Below are 20,662 nucleotides of genomic sequence, written 5' to 3' on the forward strand. Positions count from 1 at the left end.
AGCTGATCTCCCTGGGAGGGTAAGTCTTTTAAGCCCCCGGTTTGAGCTGTAAAATGTGGATAACACGCATCTCATAGGATTGTTATGAGGATGAAATGAGGCCACGTGCTTTTCAACCTGCAGGCTGCTATACAAAGGTCAGGTATTATTGTCATCGTGCCATTATTTTTCAGTTTTAATGCTGGGTCCTACCTCAGTGGTTTCCCTCCTCTGTTTTGACCTCAATTCTTTGGACCAAGACAGTGTTTGGGATTTCTAAAGCAAGCTCTATGCGTAGCTCACTAACAGCCCAGGTTTATGGGTAAGTGACCTGGTGGTCTTTCCTTTGTTCTAGTAGAGCATCGCATAGGACTGCCATTTGTCTGGCATGGGGAGCGCAGATCCGTGCCCCACTTTTATAGTGAAGGTCTCCATCTCCAGGCAGGGATAGCTGAGCTTTAAGCACTGTTGTGAAGCCTTGAATAAGTGGCTTATTTACTCTGACTCATGGACAAATGTCCAAACCCATGTACTTTCATGGGCTTAGAACTAAAAAGGGAAGGACATTACCATTTTGTTGAGCACTGATCAGTGTGCTAGGTTCTTCCCATATATTATTCCATTTCATCTTCAGAACAACCCTGGGATGTGAGAACACCTCTCGTTCTCATCTGACAGATGAAGAAGACTCAGAGGCTGAACAGCTTGTGACCCGACGGTTCCGGAACTCAAACCTGGGTCTTGTTGATTCTGAAGCTCTTTGCACAGACCCGTGGGGCATCCTACAAATAATTTAGCTCCTCTTCAGCCAGGATTCAAAGAGCTACCGAACTCCCTTGAGTTTCTTTTTCCCAGGTTTCTTTCTTTTCTTTTCTTTTCTTTTGAGGGGGAGGCCCAGAAAGAACTCCACACACCTGCTAATGCCCATAGTCTGACAAGTCTCACCCAGCACTAGCGTGATGATCGACCATGGGTCGAAAGAAAAGGCATTTCCTCACTGCACAGCATTTGGATGGTGCAGTTTTAAAACCTCATAATGAAACAAGAAAACAAACAAACCAGAAAAAATGTGAGGAGTGAGTCTGGAGAAACAGATGGTGCCAGGAGTGAGGAATTCACCGACCCCCAATCTGGGCCATCTCAAGAGAAGCTGGCCACTGGCTGAGCCTCTTAAAAGCTGCAAAGTCATCCCAGGCCACGGTTAAAGAGAGAGTTTGGACAAAGCAGAAACAAATGCGATCTTCAAAGTCTTAAATGTCAACTTGAAGGATAACTTAGAAGCTCTGAGATGGGCCAAGAGAACCTGCAGCTGCTCTCTCCACATCAGATGCTCTTTCTGTCCTTTGGACCAGCCACGCCACACCACCAGACAGCGTGTCGATGTGGGAGAGGGCAGCCTCCCCAGCCCCTGCCCACCAAGATGTTTACAGATGGCGAAAGCTTCCAGTTTTACAACCCATCAGATTCTCCCCTCTCACTCTGACCTGAGCACGCTTGAGGAGCAGTGACTTCCTCTGACCTCGGGCCTGTCCTTCAAGACTCCATTGGTCCTTGATCTTCCTGTCCCCCTCCCACCTTCCCACCCACTGCCCCCAGCCACACACATATAACTGGCTCTGCTGCCCTCTTCCCTCCCAAGAGCTCAAACACAGGAGTGGTTTCCAGACCAGATATCCAGGATGCCTCGTGCCCTCTCCCGCCCCTCAGGTTAACGAACCGGCCACGCTCCCGGATAATCCCCACTAGCCGATGTTTCTAGAGGGAGGAAGTAAGGGTGACCTGAGCCCTAGAAACTCCACCCAACGGCCTTCAATAATGGAAAATACGTAGCCAGATCTGGCAAGAGGTCCTTTCCAAACCACACGGGCTCCTGATGGCTAAAAAACTGGAAAATAAAATTATGGGATTCCCTTTATGAAGGGTCTACGACATTCCTAGCTCTGTTTTAGTCCCTTTGCATAAATATCATGTGTGTGACAACCTCGTGAGGTAAATATCAACTGCGGCTTAAGCTCAGACAGAATAAGTAACGTATCCCAGGTTACTAGCTCTCTCCCGGGGCAGACTGCTCTGATGTCTGTGCTCTTCCTGTGGTCCAGGCTGCATTTGAAAACCAGAGCTGAAGGACACAGAGTCCCTGAACACAGACTCTGGCTGTGGATGTTCAGAGGGTCAACTGCTGTCAAAGCCAAGGACATCCCCCAAGTGGTTCTTTCTGTCAGGTGCCTCTGCCCCTTGGACCTTCTGGAGAGCCTGAGAGTGCACCCTACGCATTCTGATCTCAGAGATGACCCAAGCGTGGGCCAGAAGCTTGAGCTGATAGAAGGGCCAGTGAGCAGGCTTCCATATCAGCCCAAGAGTCAGCGGCCTGAGAATCCGTCCCTGGTCTGAAGTTGGTGAAATGTTCCCCGGAGCAAACTCAAAAGGGTCAGGATTCCACTGACCCTCCAGAGAGGGTGATGAAAGAGTTGAGAGCCCAGATCTCACCCTCAGCTGTCCCCGAGGCGTCCTGTGCTGGGACAAGTGACCACCCTAGATTCCCAGATGGGTCCCCTCCACCCCTGGGTACTCAGCCTTCTATCTGCAAATGGTGGGAATGAGTGGGAATATTTAAATCATTACTTCCATCAGCTGCACTGTAAGAAAGACGCCAGCCTGGGCCTACTGACGATCTTTGCACCCTCCTGACCGCCTATGCTTCGCCCCACCCTCTTCTTTACCTCTGGATCCAGGGCTCTTCAGTAATGGCAAAAGTTTAACCTGTTTTGTGTCAAAACACTTTGGGGACAGGGGGTTGGGAAAGAAGACTGGGGAGGGGACATTTTCCCACAGAAAGCAGTCGTCTTTCAACCTCCCCTACACTCACCAAAACTAAAAACCTCCACCTCCACCGGCCTTTCTACTGGTCACCCCCCTCACACCCTCCCCCTTCCTGAACTCCTGACTCTCTTCTCAGTTCTAAGGCCCAGGAGAAGTTTCTCTCCTCTTTTTGTCCTGATGGGGGCACGAGTATTCCCTCCGCATCGGAGGGTCTGGACGAAAAGCTCTGTAAACTCAGCTAGGAGTTAGGAGCCGCAGCGTGCAACTACCAGGGAACACGACAATCACAGCACAGTTGTTGTTGTTGTTTTTAAAAAAAGGGAGAGATGGGGGTCGATGCAGCTCCCAGAGCAACTGAGAAATGGCCGTTTACACTTCCAGGCCTGAGGCCACGACCACCCCCACGCAGTCACCAATACAGAAACAAGCGCCTACACGTGCATCTCGCGGGTAACCCACTACCCATGCACACGCACTTTTGTTTACACGGCCCTTAGCGCGATCTCCTTCTTCTTCTCTGCACTCAAGTTGAAGACATACTCCTGAAGTTAAAGGAGTCTATAGCTGACATTGCTGTCTGCTCAGTCTTTTATAGCTCTTCCCTAGGGGTCAATTTGTATAATTTCTAAAATCCTTCCCAAATCTTCAACTTCCTGTGGGTCCTTTCTGTATCCAGATTTCCTCCCTGTCCCTCTATTGTTATTCTCTCCTTTCTTCTAGGACACAGGGAGAGTCCAGTAATCTTCCCCCAACCCAAACATTGTAGGTTGGTTCTGCTGCAAAATACAAAACCAGAGACGCGGGATGAAGCTGAAAGGGCTCTCTTTGTGGAACAACTACTGACATCCAGTGCGTGCACTGGGCAACCCAGGGCTGCTGGATCCATACAGCCCCGCGTCCGCCTACACTCAGTAGGGCACAATTCCCCCTCTACGACCTAGGGGAAATCCATTCCCTCCTTCTGCCAACTTTTCAGAGAAATCCAAGAAACTGACACCAAACTCGGAAAGGCGGGGAGCAACTCAAAACTTGAAACTATTTAAAGATGGGAAGTTGCTCTCTTTCCCTCGTAGGCTTGAAGGAAAATCTCCAGGGCCTCTTTCCTGGAGAGGTGTGATTTTTTTTTTTGTTTTTTCCTTCCCACCTTCCCAGGAACTTTGCAAATCCACCACAGGACTGTGGAAAAGTGGCCAAGGCAGAGAGAGAAGAGTTAAATCAAGCCCAGACCTCAAAAATCTGTGTTCAATTTTGATAAAAATCTCTCTCCCTCTCCCCCACCACTCCCCTTCCTCCACCCCACAGCTCAGACATGTTTCTTTATGTTACGAGCTTGCATCTTGTTTGGGGCACCAGGGCGCTCCCAGAAAACCCTCAACGGCCCCCACCGTGGGCACATGTGGCAGACACGTCCATTCCGCTCTCCGGCAGGGCTGGACACGGAGCCTCGGTCCTGGCCACCACCTCCTCCTCCTTCCCTTTGCAATTACCTGTCTCCAGACCAGATCCTTCCTTCGCGGTTAAGTCAAAGCTGCAGTGCCTGGCGCTGTCAGGGCCACAGCAGGCGGATGGATGGGCAGCAGTCGCAGGTGCTGGGATTCCCCACTCAGGAGCCCTTTCCTGGGATGCTCCTTCCCTCTCCCAAGTCCCACTGCTTCTGAGAGCAAGAACCTCCTCGCTCCCTCTGCCCAGCCTGCTGGCCAGGAGCCAGGCTTGCAAGCGGGAGCCGGGGGCTTTAAAGAGTTAAATCACCCGAAGGAACCGGGAAAAGCCGCCACCAAAAAGTTGTCCGTTTGGGGGGCACCGGCTATGTCCGTCCACTTGTGACAACAAGGAATCAGATTTCAAAGCCACAAACTTTTTTTTTTAAGTTTTCCAAAGACATTTCCTGTGTCCAGATGTGCCCATCCAGACAGACACGCAAATCACACCCATCGGCGCAGACACGCACGCAGGCCCGGGGAGCCCCACTCAAGTATCCTCGGCGGCTCCCGCAAGCACTTTGGAGAAACAAAACAGGCAGCCCGTGGAGCCGCTGCCTTTCCAATCCCCTTGCAGCGTTGGAAAGAAAGTAGAGGGGGAGAGAAGTGGGGGAGTGCCCTGGAAAGTCTCCCGCGGTCTCCCCGCCCCCGGACGCGAAGCAGGGAGGAGAGCCGGACGGCCGCACTTACCGCGGGGCGCCCATGGCGCGTCCGCCGCTCCCGCAGCCCCGCGCCCGGCTGCGCGCCCGCCGCCCGCCGCGCCGGCTCCGCGCTGAACTGAGTTCGCAGTCTTCCGACCGAAACCTCGCCGCTCCCCCTGGGCCGGCCCCGCGCCCGCCCGCCCCGCTCTGACGTCAGGCGTCTTGGAGCGGGATATTTATGGCAAGGATACTCTGAATTTTCCCTAGGTAGAGTTCTGATTGCAGTTCCTTGGGATTTGTAATTTTCACACTTTCAGACAGAGAGCAGGGGAGGGAGGAAGGGAGAGCGCAGCCGGCAGGGCGAGGCAGACAATGAGGGTAGCTGTTTCCAACGCTGGCGAGGAGCCTTCTCAGGGCTCCCTCTGTTTTGCAAACATGTAAGGGTCAAGGAGGCAGAAGTGGTGACCTAGGACGTGGGTGGGTTGCTCCTCACTCCTCCCCTGGTCTGAGCCGGCTGGGAGGTCAGGTGCTGGGGGTGGGTGGGGAGACTTCTCCTTCGACCCAGTACCTTCAGGGGACACTAAGTGCCAGGAAGGTGCTAGGGCAAGAAAGGGGATAACAGAGCAGCTAATTAGAAGCCCTGGTCCACACCCTAACAACTTTTCCATTTCTTCTTTGGGAGTGGGTGCGTGAAAAAAAAGTTTCTTTTTATTAAATTATTTTCCACACTCCCTGCCTCTGTACAGCTTTTCCAACTCAGTACCAGTGAGTTCATCTTACTTCATTGCTTACGTACAGAGTTTGAGCCGTTTACAATAGCTCTTATTCATACTTTTTAAATTGCTTTTTTTTTCTTAAATGTGGTTGTGATCCATCTGCTGGTCTGGACTGGAAATTGCCTTAGTTAAGAACAACTGTCTCCTCCATGACGGACACCATCCTCAGGGTGAGTCTGGATCTTCTCTGTTTCCCCCACGCTCCCAGGAGTGAGCAAGCGGATGGTGCCCATGCTGGGTGTTGACCCAGGTAGAGTTTTCTAGGTCTGGATTCTAATGGTCGTCTGTTTCTCCATCTAGCTGAAGGGGTTTAGGGAAATGGCTTGGTTTAAAGGCCATCTTTGAAGAGTGGAGAGAAAGAGAGTGTAATGCCTTATCCTACATGGTTCCCAAAGACTGGAGAATGAACTGAAAAATGACACGCAGGGGATGCAAATTGCTTGTACAGTTGGATAACGTAAGTGTGTAGGTCTTCAACTCCCCATTAAGGAGAATGAGCACGGATAACCACAAATCATCACGAAAACAACACAACTCCAGTGAGCTTCCTGTTAGCCCAGGTGGGGGTGTGGTTCTAACCACGTTACAGTGCAGCAGAGACTCGAGGACTTGGAATGCGTTTACCCCTTTGGTGGCAGTTGGTTAGGGCTGATTGCCAAAAAGAGCCAAGCCTTGGGGCTGGGCCTCTCGGTGGGAGACAGCTAAGATGTTTTGGTCCAAGCCACAGAGGGCCCAGAGCCCTGCTGTTTGGTCACTGTCAAGTTGCCCTCCTGAGCATCATACCCACTGCCACATCCCTCCATCCCCTTCCTCACATCAAAGTTCCATTGGCAGGGTGAGCTCTGCTCTGTGGTGGACACTGAACATTGGCTTCCAAAAGCCATTGACAAGCCCCTTCTCCCTTGCCTTCCTCAGCTAAAGAAACTGGAAGCCTCCAATATTCACCATCCCGGACTCCCTTGTAGCTAGAGATGGCTATGAAACCCAGTTCTGGACAGTGAGGTTGGCATGCAGAAGGCAGAGGTCAGCTTCCACAAAGACTCTTTAAGAAAAAGTCAGATTCAGGGGCTTCCTTGGTGGCGCAGTGGTTGAGAGTCCGCCTGCCGATGCAGGGGACACGGGTTCGTGCCCCGGTCCGGGAAGATCCCACATGCTGCGGAGCGGCTGGGCCCGTGAGCTGTGGCCGCTGAGCCTGCGCATCCGGAGCCTGTGCTCCGCAACGGGAGAGGCCACAACAGTGAGAGGCCCGCATACCGCAAAAAAAAAAAAAAAAAAAAAAAGTCAGATTCAGATGGCATGCCCCTTTGACACTCGCTATTCCTCCTTCCCCCATTTCTTCTCTCTTAGGACATAGATATGATGCCTGGAGGTACAGCAGCCATCTTGCAACCTCGAAAAAAAAGCCACTCACTTCAGGATGGCGGAGCGGGAACGTAAAAGGAGCTGAGGCCCTAGATGACATCCGTAAGTGGCTGAACTTTCCTCTGACTTCTTGTCAGGTGAGAAAAACTCCTATGTGTTCAAGTTATAATAGTTGAGTCTTGTGTTTTTTACAGCCAAGTATAATCTTACCTGATATACTCCCATCTATCCACCAAAATATAATATTGTGACGATTCCTGAGCATTACACGACAGTTCTTTTTAACCTTATGCTGACATCATTCTTTATAGTTTTCAAAGCCTATTCACATATATCTCCTGTGAACCTCACAATCTGGAGAAGTATCACTATAACCTCCATTTTTTAAATAAGAAAAGAAGCCAGATTTGATAAATATCCTGCCCAAGATCACACAGTCAACAAAATAAGGGACCCTTGGATCCTAACCTAGTTCTTCTGACTCCAGTTCTGTGTATTTTCTGCAACAACGTCCATAACCCAACAACAAAGTCCAATAAAGAATCCTTATTATTCCTAAGTTGGCATGAATTCTATTTAATTCAACCAAGATGAAAGAGATGAAAGTAAATTCTGGAACTAGAAAGTGTCACAGTCCACCTGGGGAATTAAGTCCAGTCCATCGTCACCCTGAATCCCTCTCACCTTCCAGCTATACTCTGACATCCTGCCCTGAATCCCTTAGAAAGTTGCTCTTTCTAAGGTCACATGGCCTTTTAGTTGAATCCAGTCTTGTCACTCTTCATTGTCACATCCTTTGAGATGTTTACACCACCCCTTTCTGGAAGCACTCCCCTCTCTCAGGGACATCTTCCCAGCATAACTTCCCTTGTGCAGTTTCTCTCCCTTCTTCCACCTGGATGTGGATGTTTCCCAGGGATCTATCAGCTACCAAGCTTCTCTTGCCCATCACCGACTCTCCTCTTGTGATTTCCTCCTTTCTTTTGAGTCCTACTGCAGGCTCCACGACTGTCTGGGAAGGTCAACCATTGTCTCTACGCCCAAATCTACTTTCCAACCACCATTTTCCTCTCAACTTTAATCCTGCTTTTCCAACTATTTTTGTCTATATTGCCCAGCATATGGCAAGTAGTAGATAAATGGTGTCTATTTTTAATGATTAGTGTAAAAAAGATGCAGGAAAGTGACTAAAGCGTAAGAGGTCTTTGTGACTGACTCATTTCTAGGATCAGGAGCTGTGGTGTGATCATTCTCCCGTGGAGATCACCCCACAGGCCAATCTACTTGTCCACAGTCAGAAGGAAATGTAGCAGAATTAATGGAAGTTAGCAGGAGCAGACACAACAGAAATGAAGAGGCACACCCAATGAGAAACAGAATAGCCTCGTTAACTCCTTTACGAATTAACTCCTTTTAGAATATCCTCGTTAACTTATTCCAGGCAAAGTGAGAGAAAGAAAGGTATTAAAGATGAGGCGAGAGAGGGCCAGAGACTTAGAGGTGGTGGGCGATGATGGGAACAGGGGAAGAATATTCCAGGTCTGGGGGAGGGGGCGTGTCTCCATCCCTCCCCAGGTGAGCTTACTTGGGTTCTGTTGGGAAGAGGAACAGGTAAAGCTTATAAAATATGTGGCTCTCCATGCTAAGAGGCTGTTTTTGAGGTTGGTGAGCCCTGAAGAATCTGTAAAGTGGGAGGGCCCCTTCCAAGATCATCTGGTTCAGATGAAGAAAGAGCCCCTACCCCCAACACTATCACACACAGAACCCTAATGTAGGGGGTGGTAATCTCCTGTTCTCAAGACTGCCCCAGGGGTTGGGGGCGGCTCCATCTTTCTTCATGTCAGTCACCTGCGTATCCCGGGAATGTTCCCTGAACACACAGTGAGGCTCTGTGCAGCACACTGCTCATCTGGAAAATTCCAGCTGCTCCCAGAGGCATCCTCAAATAGTTCAGCAAGCTTGTCCCTGCTTCCAAAGCCAACCATGTACCTCCGAGGCCCAGCTGACTCGTGGGAGAAGTAGGCTTTACAAAGGTCCCTCCTTGCCCACTTCTCAGGGCCAGAGCTCCTAGTCTATACCACACAGATCCCAGGAGCATTCAGCCAAAACCTTGTGAAGGATCAATGAGAATCCCGTGAGTAGCCATCCAATCAGTGTGATGATTAACAGATGCCCTTCCCCAATTTACTGACACGGGCTAAAGAAGATGGTGAAAGAACTCAGGTGTTAGAATCAGAGACGCTGGTTAAATCCCCAGCCTGGCCTCTCACTGCTGTGTGAGCTCAGCATAGCAGGTAACTTTCTGAAGCTTCGTGTTTGTGATGGTTAATTTTATGTGTCAACTTGGCTGGGCCACAGCGTCCAAATATTTGGTCAAACATTGTTCTGGATATTTCCATGAGGGTGTTTTTTGGATGAGATAAACATTTAAATTGGGGAACCTCTATAATGTGGGGAGGCCTCATTCAATCAGTTGAAGGCCATAATAGAACAAAGGCTGACCTCCAGGATTCTGCCAGCAGACAACCTTCAGACTTGAACTTCAACTCTTCTCTGGATCTCCAGCCTGCCAGCCTACCACGTCAGATTTGGAGCTCATCAAGCCTCCACAATTACATGAGCCAATTCCTTAAAATCTATCTGTCTGTCTATTTATACACACACACACACACACACACACACACACACACACACACACACACACACACACACACACACATCCTGTTGGTTCTATTTATCTGGAGAACCTTGACTAATACAGTTCCTCAGCAATAACATGGGATGAAGAACATTCCATCCCAAAGGATTGTTGACAAGGTTAAATGAGGCAAATGGATTGAAAGTCTCTACTTCAACGAGTTCTTCTGAGACTGGAGAGGAAGAGGAACGCTAAGAATTGTGAGGTCTCTCTCATTCCACCACTGAGGCTGTCAGATTCCACCTGCTGACCCCAGGCTCTGATCAGGGAAGTACCAAACTTTGTATCAAGGGTGCTGGTAATGCCTAGAGGGCAGAAGAAGCTTGTTGTAAACTGGGCCCAGTTCAGCACGGACACATCACACATCAAGTGTTTTGATCATGGGCCCATCCTGCTTCTTTCACCTATATTGAGGGATGTAATCTCCATTGATTAGAACAGGCCTCCTGGACTTCCATTAAGCAACAGTAACTTCTAAAGCTACAACTGAAGAAAGAAGGTCAGAGGTATCACAGTTTCTTCCTGGAAAGGACCTGCCAATAGGACATGAACTGCTTGAAGATGTTTTAGATTCTCATCATGGTGGGAGGTTTGTAGAAAGGCGTTAGAATATGGCATCAGAAAAGCCTGGTTTCTAATCCCAGCTGTAGCTCTTACAGCTAGTAAGAGCATCATTTAGCTTCTCTGAAAAAATATGGAATAATAGGAGGATCAACCCCATGGTGCCAGAGTGAGGATTGAATTATAGAATGTTTGTAATTACAGATGACCATTATTCTTACATGCCTCTTCCTCTCTTTGCCTTTTCCCATCTCCCCCCCAAAACCCCACACACACAGCTCTTCTGTTAGTTAATACCAAGAATGCACTTAACATTAATGTACAATTCACTAGGTTCCTGACATCCAGCTCTCTGCAAACATCTTTGCCTGGAGTTTGCCAGGAAACCTCCCCTGGCTCAGACATGACCACACCAAATAGGCAGCGATTGGAAAATTGCCCCCATAAAGGCTGTCTCCTTCCGAGGCACAGGACTGCATTTCTGAGAAGCCTTCTCAGGTTGTTTGCAGCGGCTTTGAGGGTCGGCTCTGCTGCCTTGCCTACGTCAAAATCCTAAGTGTTTAACCACAAGACACACAAACCTGGGACATCGTGGCGGCAGCCCTCCATCCCCACGGCAAGGCAGGCTGTGCGTGTGTCTAATCCGGTATGTGCCCCCCCCCCCACCCCGGCAGAGGCCAGTAAGGCACCACACCTGGCCAGATGTGGGATGGGCTATGGTACACAGTGTGCAGAGTGCTTGAGTGGGTGAGAAAGGGGGTGGAATTCCTTCCTGACCCCCATAGACAATGTGTGATCAGAGCCCAGGGTCCCCAAGGCCATGCCCACGAGTAGCCACAGCTGCTTATGTTATTTCTGGAGCCAGAGTCCTTGCAGTCAGGGCTGCATACAAACTCCCATGACGGTCCCATTTTCAGTAGCTCAAAACCCTTTGAAAAATAATGCTCAGAGGTAAATGCTCCAGTCAGCTTCAAGGTGACATTGTATTTTGAAATGTTTGAGAGAAAGAAATCTTCCCAACTGACCTATACTGGGAATGAAAATGGGTAACACACACACACACACACACACACACACGCTCATTTTTCTCCATTGAAAAATAATTTGAGACTGCTTACAATCTTTGGGTCTGTTTGACTTTGGGCTGGCGTATAGGTGTGTATGCAACTGAGCAGGGATTTTTGGAAGACTAAGGGACATCAGGAGAAGCATGACACGTTTCATCATTCGGTGGTTTTGTCTTTTAAAGGAAAATATCTTAAAAATGGCAGAGTGATGATGTTAGGAATCTGTTCTTAATTACCACTCAGTAACTTGGCAATCTGTTTTATCCCATTCATTTCTTTTGGAAAGTTCTCAGCAACTCATCCCTTCAGCTGTGTGTGTATACAATCACACACACAGAAATGAAGAAAGAGAAAACCCACCCTGGTTGCCCTTGGAGAAAGCAAGGACATGTGCGCATCTCCTGAATCCTGCAAATATTCATAAGCACAGATTTACAGACACTGGGGAGTTTCAAAAACACCCAATAGGCTTGTCTGATTGATGCATATATGTGGTTTGGGACTCTAGTATAGGGACTTTTTCTTACTTTCTTTAAAAGAAAGAAACAGTAGCAGAAGCAGCAGCAAAGAAATCCTTCTTGAGTGCTATTTATTCACTCATCCTGCTAAGTCTGAGGCACTGTGGTAAGCCCTGGTGATGCAAAGTGGCACTAGATGGGATTTCTATCAATAAGAAATTCAATCTAGTGGAGGGAAAGAAAGCTCAGCTACATGCAGGTTAAAAAAAAAAAAGTAAAAGCACATGAAACTTTCAGAATCACTGTGGTTAGGATGAGGTGAAGGTCAATAGTACACTGCCTGTCTTTGGATGAATAAGAAAATACCTTCCCTTTCCACTGGTACCTTCCAGGCCAGTTGCAATTCCAGGCCAAAATGCAATTTCCAAAATACATTCTATGGAATGCTAAGCCCTTTAAATGGCTTGCCAAAAAAGGCAGAGGGAGTGTTCCTCATGATCAAATAAGTTTGATAAAAACTATATATTCTACCCCCATCCTCGGAACTGCACAGTGCCTATTAGCATATGGAAAGTTCTGAGAAGGCCCACAGCAAAAGAGATCTGCTGAACTTAGCTCAGTACAGTATTCCCCAAAGTTATTTCCTCACAGGACCCATTTCTCACATAACATCTATGAACATCCCATGACTCTCAGAAACATTGTTTAGTCTGAAGGGGACCAGAAGAAGTCTCTAAAAATAAACACAATTGTAATGGGATGCTGAATTGGAATTTTTAATGAGGCAGCGAGATGCAATAGATAAGAAATTATAAAATAATCTTTCAGAGTGAGAAGCGGATTTTCAAAGGGAAGTATCTAGGAACTGGTTTCATGTCTCCAAAAACTCCTTCCTATAAGAAGAACTGGAAGCATGGAAATTGAGAAAGAATGTGATGAGGAAGATTTCCCTGAGATGCCTGCACTAGAATTCCTTCTTTTCACCCCCACAGTGAGAACAGCTTGAGGGGAGTGACTCAAAGACCTAAGTGCTTCCTGAAGTTGGGAATTGTGGACAGTGTCAAACTCCAGCCTGGAAACCTGGAAGGCAAGAGACAGATGGTAAATTGATTTGGTGGTGGATCAAAGGAGAGTAGTTACTTTATTGGGAAGGCTGGCACTCCCAAGGCTTGCTAGGACAAGGATTTATCCATGTGTCCTGACAACCATATGTGGGCCACATGGGTGAGAAAGGGAGCCAGGAGACCTGTTTAGATCTTATCAAAGAGGACTACCTGGAAGAATTATGGGACCACAATATCAAGAGCTGGTACAGAGTGGGCCACTGGCAAACCAACTAAATGGGAGAAAATCAGCGGAAGGAAGAGAATGCACAAGCCCATATATAGGATGTGCAGTTGAAGGGACCCAACTGAATAGTCTCTGAAGAACCCACCAAAAACTCATAGGGAAAAGAGCCTGATATATGCAAACCATTTTACAACCATACCAGTCGAGTAAAAACTTCTTTGTGGAAGAGGAGACTTCTAACTATGGCTGAGTAAGGAGATAAGCAAACAGTCTCCCCAGAGCAGCTATAAATCAGGATTAAATTAACAAAAACAACCATTTTGGCACTATGGAAATCAACCAAAGGCATATGACAATCTGAGAAGTGTTTATACTTTACAAACTGATGAACTTTGGGTAAGAATACTGGGAATCTCTGGTATTCGGACTTGAGGCTGTGTGAAATCATTCACTGACCACTGCACTAGGAAGATACAAGGGTGATCTTTAGGAAGCCAAGCTTATAAATGAAAGTAAGGATATCAAAACACAACTGAACTGAACTGAGACATCACTGTCCATATACTGCAGGTTTCACAGATTTAGCCAAGGCAAGTGATAGCAACGACAACCTTCACGATCCAAAGTTGCTACAAAAAAATTAATCTAAAATGTCCAGTTTTCAACAAAAAAATTTACGAGACACACAGAGAAACAGTAAAGTGTTACCCATATGCAAGAAAAAAAGCAGGCAGTAGAAACTTTATGAGTATCCTCAAATGCTGGGTTTAACAAAGACTTAAGAGCACCTACTATAAATATGTTTTAAGAACTGAGGAAAGCAATGTTTAAAGAATTAAAGGAAGAGTGACAACAAGGACTAAACAAATAGAGATTCTCAATTAGGACACAGATATTATATTTTTAAAAACAACCAAATGAAAATTCTGGAATTGAAAACACACCTAAAGTAAAAAATTCACTATAGGGCTCAAAAACAGATTCAAGATGGCAGAAGAAAGAATCAATGAACTAGAGGATAGATCAATAGAAATTATCAATCTGAAGAACAGAAAGAAAAAAAAATGAAGAAAAAGTGAATGGAGCCTCAGAGACCTCTGGAACAACATCAGGATATAATGGGAGTCCCAGGAGAGAAGAGAGAGAAATGGACAGAAAAAAAAATTTTTTTGAAGATATAGTGGCATAAAATTTCCAAAATTTGATGAAAATCTACTGATCTACTTAATATACTGATCCAAGAAGCTCAAAAATCTAAGTGGAATAAACACAAAGAAATTCACACCTAGACATATCATAGCTAAACTCTTAAAAGCCAAGACAAAGAGAAAAATCTTGAAAGAGAAAAAAAACTCTTTACATACAGGGAGCATCAATATGTTAATAGCTGACTTCTCATCTGAAAGATTGGAATGACATATTCAAAGTGCTGAAGAAAAATATTCCTAACCAATAAATTCTAAATCCAGCAAAACTATTCTTAAAAATTTAGGCAAAATTACCCACAAAGCATAGTTTAAATAAACAGATATTAAAGTGACACTTCTTAAAAATTTATTTAACATGCAAAAAAGCAGTCAAGGAGGAACAGAAAATATACAGAAAAAATACCAAAATGGTAAATATAAATCCAACCATAAAAATAAGCACACTAAATGTGAATGAACATATAGAATCAACTACATGCTGTCTGAAAGAAAAACACCTTAGATTCCAAGATGCAAACAGGTTGAAAGCAAAAGGTTGGAAAAACAATATACCGTGCAAACAGCATCTGCAAAAAATCTACAGTGGCTATTAGTATCAGACAACATAGACTTCAAAACCAGAAATAGTATTAGAGGCAAAGAAGGATATTTCATAATTATTAAATGGTCAAATCATCAGGAAGATATGATAAATAACAGAACCTCAAAATTCATAAAATAAGAAGTGACAGAATAGAAAGGGGAAACAGAAAATTCAATAATAATAGTTGGAGACTTCAATATTCTGCTCTCGAGAATTGATCAAATTACTAGACAGTAAATGAGCAAGGATATAGAAGACTTGAACAACTCTACCAACCAACCTGATATAACATTTTGTGTACATGTGTATGTGTATCTTAAAGTCTATTTTGTCTGATACTATAATTTAATTTCCTTGTGGTCAAACACCATACTTTGTATGACTTCAATCTTTTTAAAATTTGTGAGACTTGTTTTATGGCCTAGTACATGGTCTTTGCTGGACAATGTCTCAAGTGTTCTTGATAATCTGAAGATATTGGTGACCATTTTATCATTAGGAAATATCTTCCTTGCCTAAAACTCCATTTCTAGTATAGCACACCTGGTACCTTCTCTAGGAAAGACCATATGCTGGGCCATAAAACAAGTTTTAATAAATTTTAAAGGATTGAAAGCATACAAAATATGGCATCTGATCACAGATTAATGAAGTAAATTATAAAAAACAACAAAAAGAAATCTGGGAAATCCCTAAATATTTGGAAATTAAACAACATACTTTTAAGTATTCTAGACTGGAAGACTCAGTATTGTTAAAGATGGCATTTCTCCCCAAATTGATGTATAGACTCAATGCTATACATCATAATTAATGTATAGACTCCTATCAAAATCTCAGCAGGGTTTGCTTGTTTGACTTTGGCAAAAAATTAAATTGGCAAGCTTATTTTAACATTTATATAGAAATGAAAAGGAACTAGAAGAACCAAAACAAATTTGAAAATGAAGAACAAATTTGGAGGATTTATATTACCCAATTTCAAAACTTACTATAAATCTACAATAATCAAGACAGTGTGGTGTTGACATAGAGTGGGCATACAGAATCTACATATCATCTATATTATAGATCAATGGGACAGAATTAAAAGTCCAGAAATAAAACTTACACTTCTGTACAAGTGATTTTCAACAATTCAGTGGGGAGAGGATAATTTTTTCAACAAATAGTGCTGAGAAACTGGAGATCCACGTTAAAAAAAATTAACTTGAATCATAAATAGACTTAAATGAAAGAACTAAGACTACGAAACTTCTTAGAATAAAAAGAGGAGAAAATGTTTGTGACCTTGGGTTTAGCAAAGAGACTTTAAATATGACACTAAAAGCATAATCTATAACAGAAAAACATAATAAACTGGACCTCGTCAAATTTTTAAAGTTTTGCCTTTCAAAAGACACTGTGGAAATGAAAAGACAAGGAAAAGACAAGCCATATATGGAGAAAATATATGCAAATCATATATCTGATAAAGGTCTTATATCCAAAAATACAAAGAACTCTTACAACTCAATAAGTAGAACAACAAACCCAATTTTTAAATGGTCAAAATATTCGAATATTTTATAAGAGGAGATACACAGATGCCTAATAAGTACATGAAGAGATACTCAACATCATTGGTCATTAGGGAAATGAGAATTAAAATCACAATGAGATACCTCCATACATCTACTAGAGTGGCTACAATCAATAGGACAGACAACAGTAAGTGTTGGTCAGGATGTGGAAAAACTGAACTTTTCATACCTTGCTGATGGGAATGTAAAATGGTACAGTGCCTTTAGAAGATGGTTTGGATGTTCCTTAAAAACTTAAATATAACACAGGTTAAAGGAACTTCTCTAGGCAGAAAACATAAGAGAAGGAAAAGACCTACAAAAACAAACCCCGAACAATTAAGAAAATGGTAATAGGAACATACATATAGATAATTACCTTAAATGTAAATGGATTAAATGCTCCAACCAAAAGACATAGACTGGCTGAATGGATACAAAAACAACACCCACATATATTCTGTCTAAAAGAGACCCACTTCAGACCTAGGGACACATACAGACTAAAAGTCACGGGATGGAAAAAGATATTCCATGCAAGTGGAAACCAAAAGAAAGCTGGAGTAGCAATTCTCATATCAGACAAAACAGACTTTAAAATAAAGACTATTACAAGAGACAAAGAAGGACACTACATAATGATGAAGGGATCAATCCAAGAAGAAGATATAACAATTGTAAATAGTTATGCACCCAACAGAGGAGCACCTCAATACATAAGGAAAATGCTAACAGCCATGACAGGGGAAATCGACAGTAACACAATAATAGTAGGGGACTTTAACACCCCACTTTCACCAGTGGACAGATCATCCAAACTGAAAATAAATAAGGAAACACAAGCTTTAAATGACATATTAGACAAGATGGACTTAACTGACATTTATAGGACATTCCATCCAAAAACAACAGAATACACTTTCTTCTCAAGTGCTCATGGAACATTCTCCAGGATAGATCATGTCTTGGGTCACAAATCAAGCCTTGGTAAATTTAAGAAAATTGAAATTGTGTCAAGTATCCTTTCTGACCACAATGCTATGAGACTAGATATCAATTACAGGAAAAAAATCTGTAAAAAATACAAACACATGGAGGCTAAACAATATGCTACTAAACAACCAAGAGAACACTGAAGAAATCAAAGAGGAAATCAAAAAATACCTAGAGGCAAATGACAATGAAAACACGATGAACCAAAACCTATGGGATGCAGCAAAAGCAGTTCTCAGAGGGAAGTTTATAGCAATATAATCCTACCTCAAGAAACAAGAAAAATCTCAAATAAACAACCTAACCTTACACCTAAAACAATTAGAAAGAGAAGAACAAAAAACCCCAAAATTAGCAGAAGGAAAGAAATCATAAAGATCAAATCAGAAATAAATGAAAAAGAAATGATGGAAACAATAGCAAAGATCAATAAAACTAAAAGATGGTTCTTTGAGAAGATAAACAAAATTGATAAACCATTAGCCAGACTCATCAAGAAAAAAAGGGAGAAGACTCAAATCAACAGAATTGGAAATGAAAAAGGAGAAGTAACAACTGACACTGCAGAAATACAAAGGATTGTGAGAGATTACTAGAGCAATTATATGCCAATAAAATGGACAACCTGGAAGAAATGGACAAATTCTTACAAAGCACAACCTTTCAAGACTGAGCCAGGAAGAAATAGAAAATATGAACAGACCAATTACAAGCAATGAAATTGAGGCTGTGATTAAAAATCTTCCAACAAACCCAGGACCAGGACCAGATGGTTTCACAGGTGAATTCTATCAAACATTTAAAGAAGAGCTAACACATATTCTTCTCAAACTCCTCCAAAATATAGCAGAGGGAGGAACACTTCCAAACTCATTCTATGAGGCCACCATCACCCTGATACCAAAACCAGACAAAGATGTCACAAAAAAAGAAAACTACAGGCCAGTTATCACTGATGAATATAGATGTAAAAATCCTCAACAAAATACTAGCAAACAGAATCTAACAGCACATTAAAAGGATCATACACCATGATCAAGTGGGGTTTACCCCAGGAATGCAAGGATTCTTCAATATACACAAATCAATCAATGTGATACACCATATTAACAACTTGAAGGAGTTGATCATCTCAATAGATGCAGAAAAAGCTTTTTGCAAAACTCACCACCCATTTATGATAAAAACTCTCCAGAAAGTAGGCATAGAGGGAACCTACCTCAACATAATAAAGGCCATATATGACAAATCCACAGCCAACATCATTCTCAGTGGTGAAAAACTGAAACCATTTCCTCTAAGATCAGGAACAAGATAAGGTTGCCTACTCTCACCACTATTATTCAACACAGTTTTGGAAGTTTTAGCCACAGCAATCAGAGAAGAAAAAGAAATAAAAGGAATACAAATTGGAAAAGAAGAAGTAAAACTGTCACTGTTTGCAGATGACATGATACTATACGTAGAGAGTCCTAAAGATGCCACCAGAAAACTACTAGAGCTAATCAATGAATTTGGTAGCAGGATACAAAATTAATGCACAGAAATCTCTTCCATTCCTATACACTAACGATGAAAAATCTGAAAGAGAAATTAAGGACATACTCCCATTTACCACTGCAACAAAAAGAATAAAATATCTAGGAATAAACCTACCTAAGAAGACAAAAGACCTGTATGCAGAAAACTATAAGACACTGATGAAAGAAATTAAAGATGATACAAACAGATGGAGAGATAGACCATGTTCTTGCATTGGAAGAATCAACATTGTGAAAATGACTATACTACTCAAAGCAATCTACAGATTCAATGCATGTGGGATTTTCCCGGACCGGCACACGAACCCATGTCCCTGCATCGGAAGGCGGACTCTCAACCACTGCGCCACCAGGGAAGCCCCCACATTTTTTTTCTTAAATCAACTGATCATAGAAAAAAACCCGTGCAGCCATGGAGACAGGTTGAGAGGGAGGAAGCAAGGTGGCAGGAACAGAACCAGCTACATAATTTGTGGAGCCCAGAGCAAAATGAAAATGAAGGGCCTCTTCCTCCAAAATTATGGATTTCAACACAGTGACAGTAGAGCATTAAACCAAATATGGGGCTCTTTTGTGCACGGGCCCTGTGAGAATGCCCAGGACCCTCGGCAGGAGTATGGGCCTCGGCATCTGGACCACTTGCTTATGCAACTTACTTGTGCTTTAAGACCTGTTTGAGCCCAATTTCATGTATGCCACTTCCATTTGATGATGGAGTGGTCCCTGCATGCCCAACTTTGTGTTTTAATGTGTCCGACACCTGACACCTAATTCATGATGTGCTGCTCAAGTCATATGGTAACTTGGTGACCCATGGTCAGGGGTTTTCAGCCTCTACTAGGACCCAGGAGCAAGGCAGAGCTATTTCTCAAAGGAGGATCATTATCCACATAGGATGGCATATCTGCTCAAAATTCTGACACGCTGTGCTGTAATTCACCTATCAAGGCCAGCCAAAGTCTTCATAGAAGCATCCCAATCTGACTAGACACCTCAAGCATCATTGGATATGCTGGATCACACAGTCCAAGAGTTTGTACTGCAGCCTGGTTCTGTTGAGGTGCCCTCTGTTGTCCTGGCTCCCGTTCAAAACTATGCAAGCAGGAGTTGAGAATTTATACAAGCTCTATCCATTAAACATGGGCCCCAAGCATGGCCACAAAGCACAGCAGACCAGAAACTATGAACAGATCTATGTGACTCCATCATCACCAAAGAAAAATCACTCTGGGGATGTGGTCTGTTGATGTTTGATGAGTAGTACCAGATTCCTTGAACAGAAAAGTTAAAACCTTTTAAGTCTGGAGAGCCATATGGTACAGTGGTTAAGGCTGGGGACTCGGGGCTCAGACTGTAAGAATCCCTGAGCCCAAATCTAAGCCCCATCACATTCAAGTCGTGTGAGTTTGGGCAAGTCATGGATAACTTCTCTGAGCCTCAGAGGGGATGATAATAGTTACCGATTATTTGCAACTATTACGAGTTATGAGAGTTACCTAATAGTTATATCAACTTGGAAGGTTGTTATAAGGATCCAATGAGCGATGTGTGAAGTGCGGGGCTGAGGCACAGAGTGAGGGCTCAATGAATGATTAGCTTTTCTTAGAGTTGAACAGAATATAGAAGTCACTGGATTTGGGTAGGA

At 43.9% G+C, this 20,662-nt stretch overlaps 1 protein-coding gene and 1 long non-coding RNA gene across 6 annotated transcripts in view; one reads left to right on the forward strand and one right to left on the reverse strand.

Annotated features, from left to right (window-relative positions):
* The window catches only part of DAAM2 (dishevelled associated activator of morphogenesis 2), a 113,685-nt gene extending 108,598 nt beyond the window's left edge, over window positions 1-5,087 (reverse strand). For 2 of the 4 annotated variants that reach the window (XR_010946837.1, XM_067753045.1), the window contains exon 1: window positions 4,287-4,897. The gene's annotated coding sequence lies outside the window, so the exon portion shown is untranslated. Of the gene's footprint in view, window positions 1-4,286; window positions 4,898-4,967 lie in introns of those variants that run through there. The other 2 variants (XM_067753046.1, XM_067753050.1) reach the window with 2 other exon arrangements.
* A 45-nt stretch (window positions 5,088-5,132) lies between these two features.
* The window catches only part of LOC137232018 (uncharacterized), a 33,969-nt gene continuing 18,439 nt past the window's right edge, over window positions 5,133-20,662 (forward strand). The window contains exons 1-2 of one of the 2 annotated variants that reach the window (XR_010946839.1): window positions 5,133-5,944; window positions 7,042-7,193. This is a non-coding gene — a long non-coding RNA (uncharacterized lncRNA). Of the gene's footprint in view, window positions 7,194-20,662 lie in introns of both variants that reach the window. The other variant, XR_010946838.1, reaches the window with a different exon arrangement.

This window comes from Pseudorca crassidens, chromosome 10, assembly GCF_039906515.1.
Source record: "Pseudorca crassidens isolate mPseCra1 chromosome 10, mPseCra1.hap1, whole genome shotgun sequence".
Taxonomy (NCBI): Eukaryota; Metazoa; Chordata; class Mammalia; order Artiodactyla; family Delphinidae; genus Pseudorca; species Pseudorca crassidens.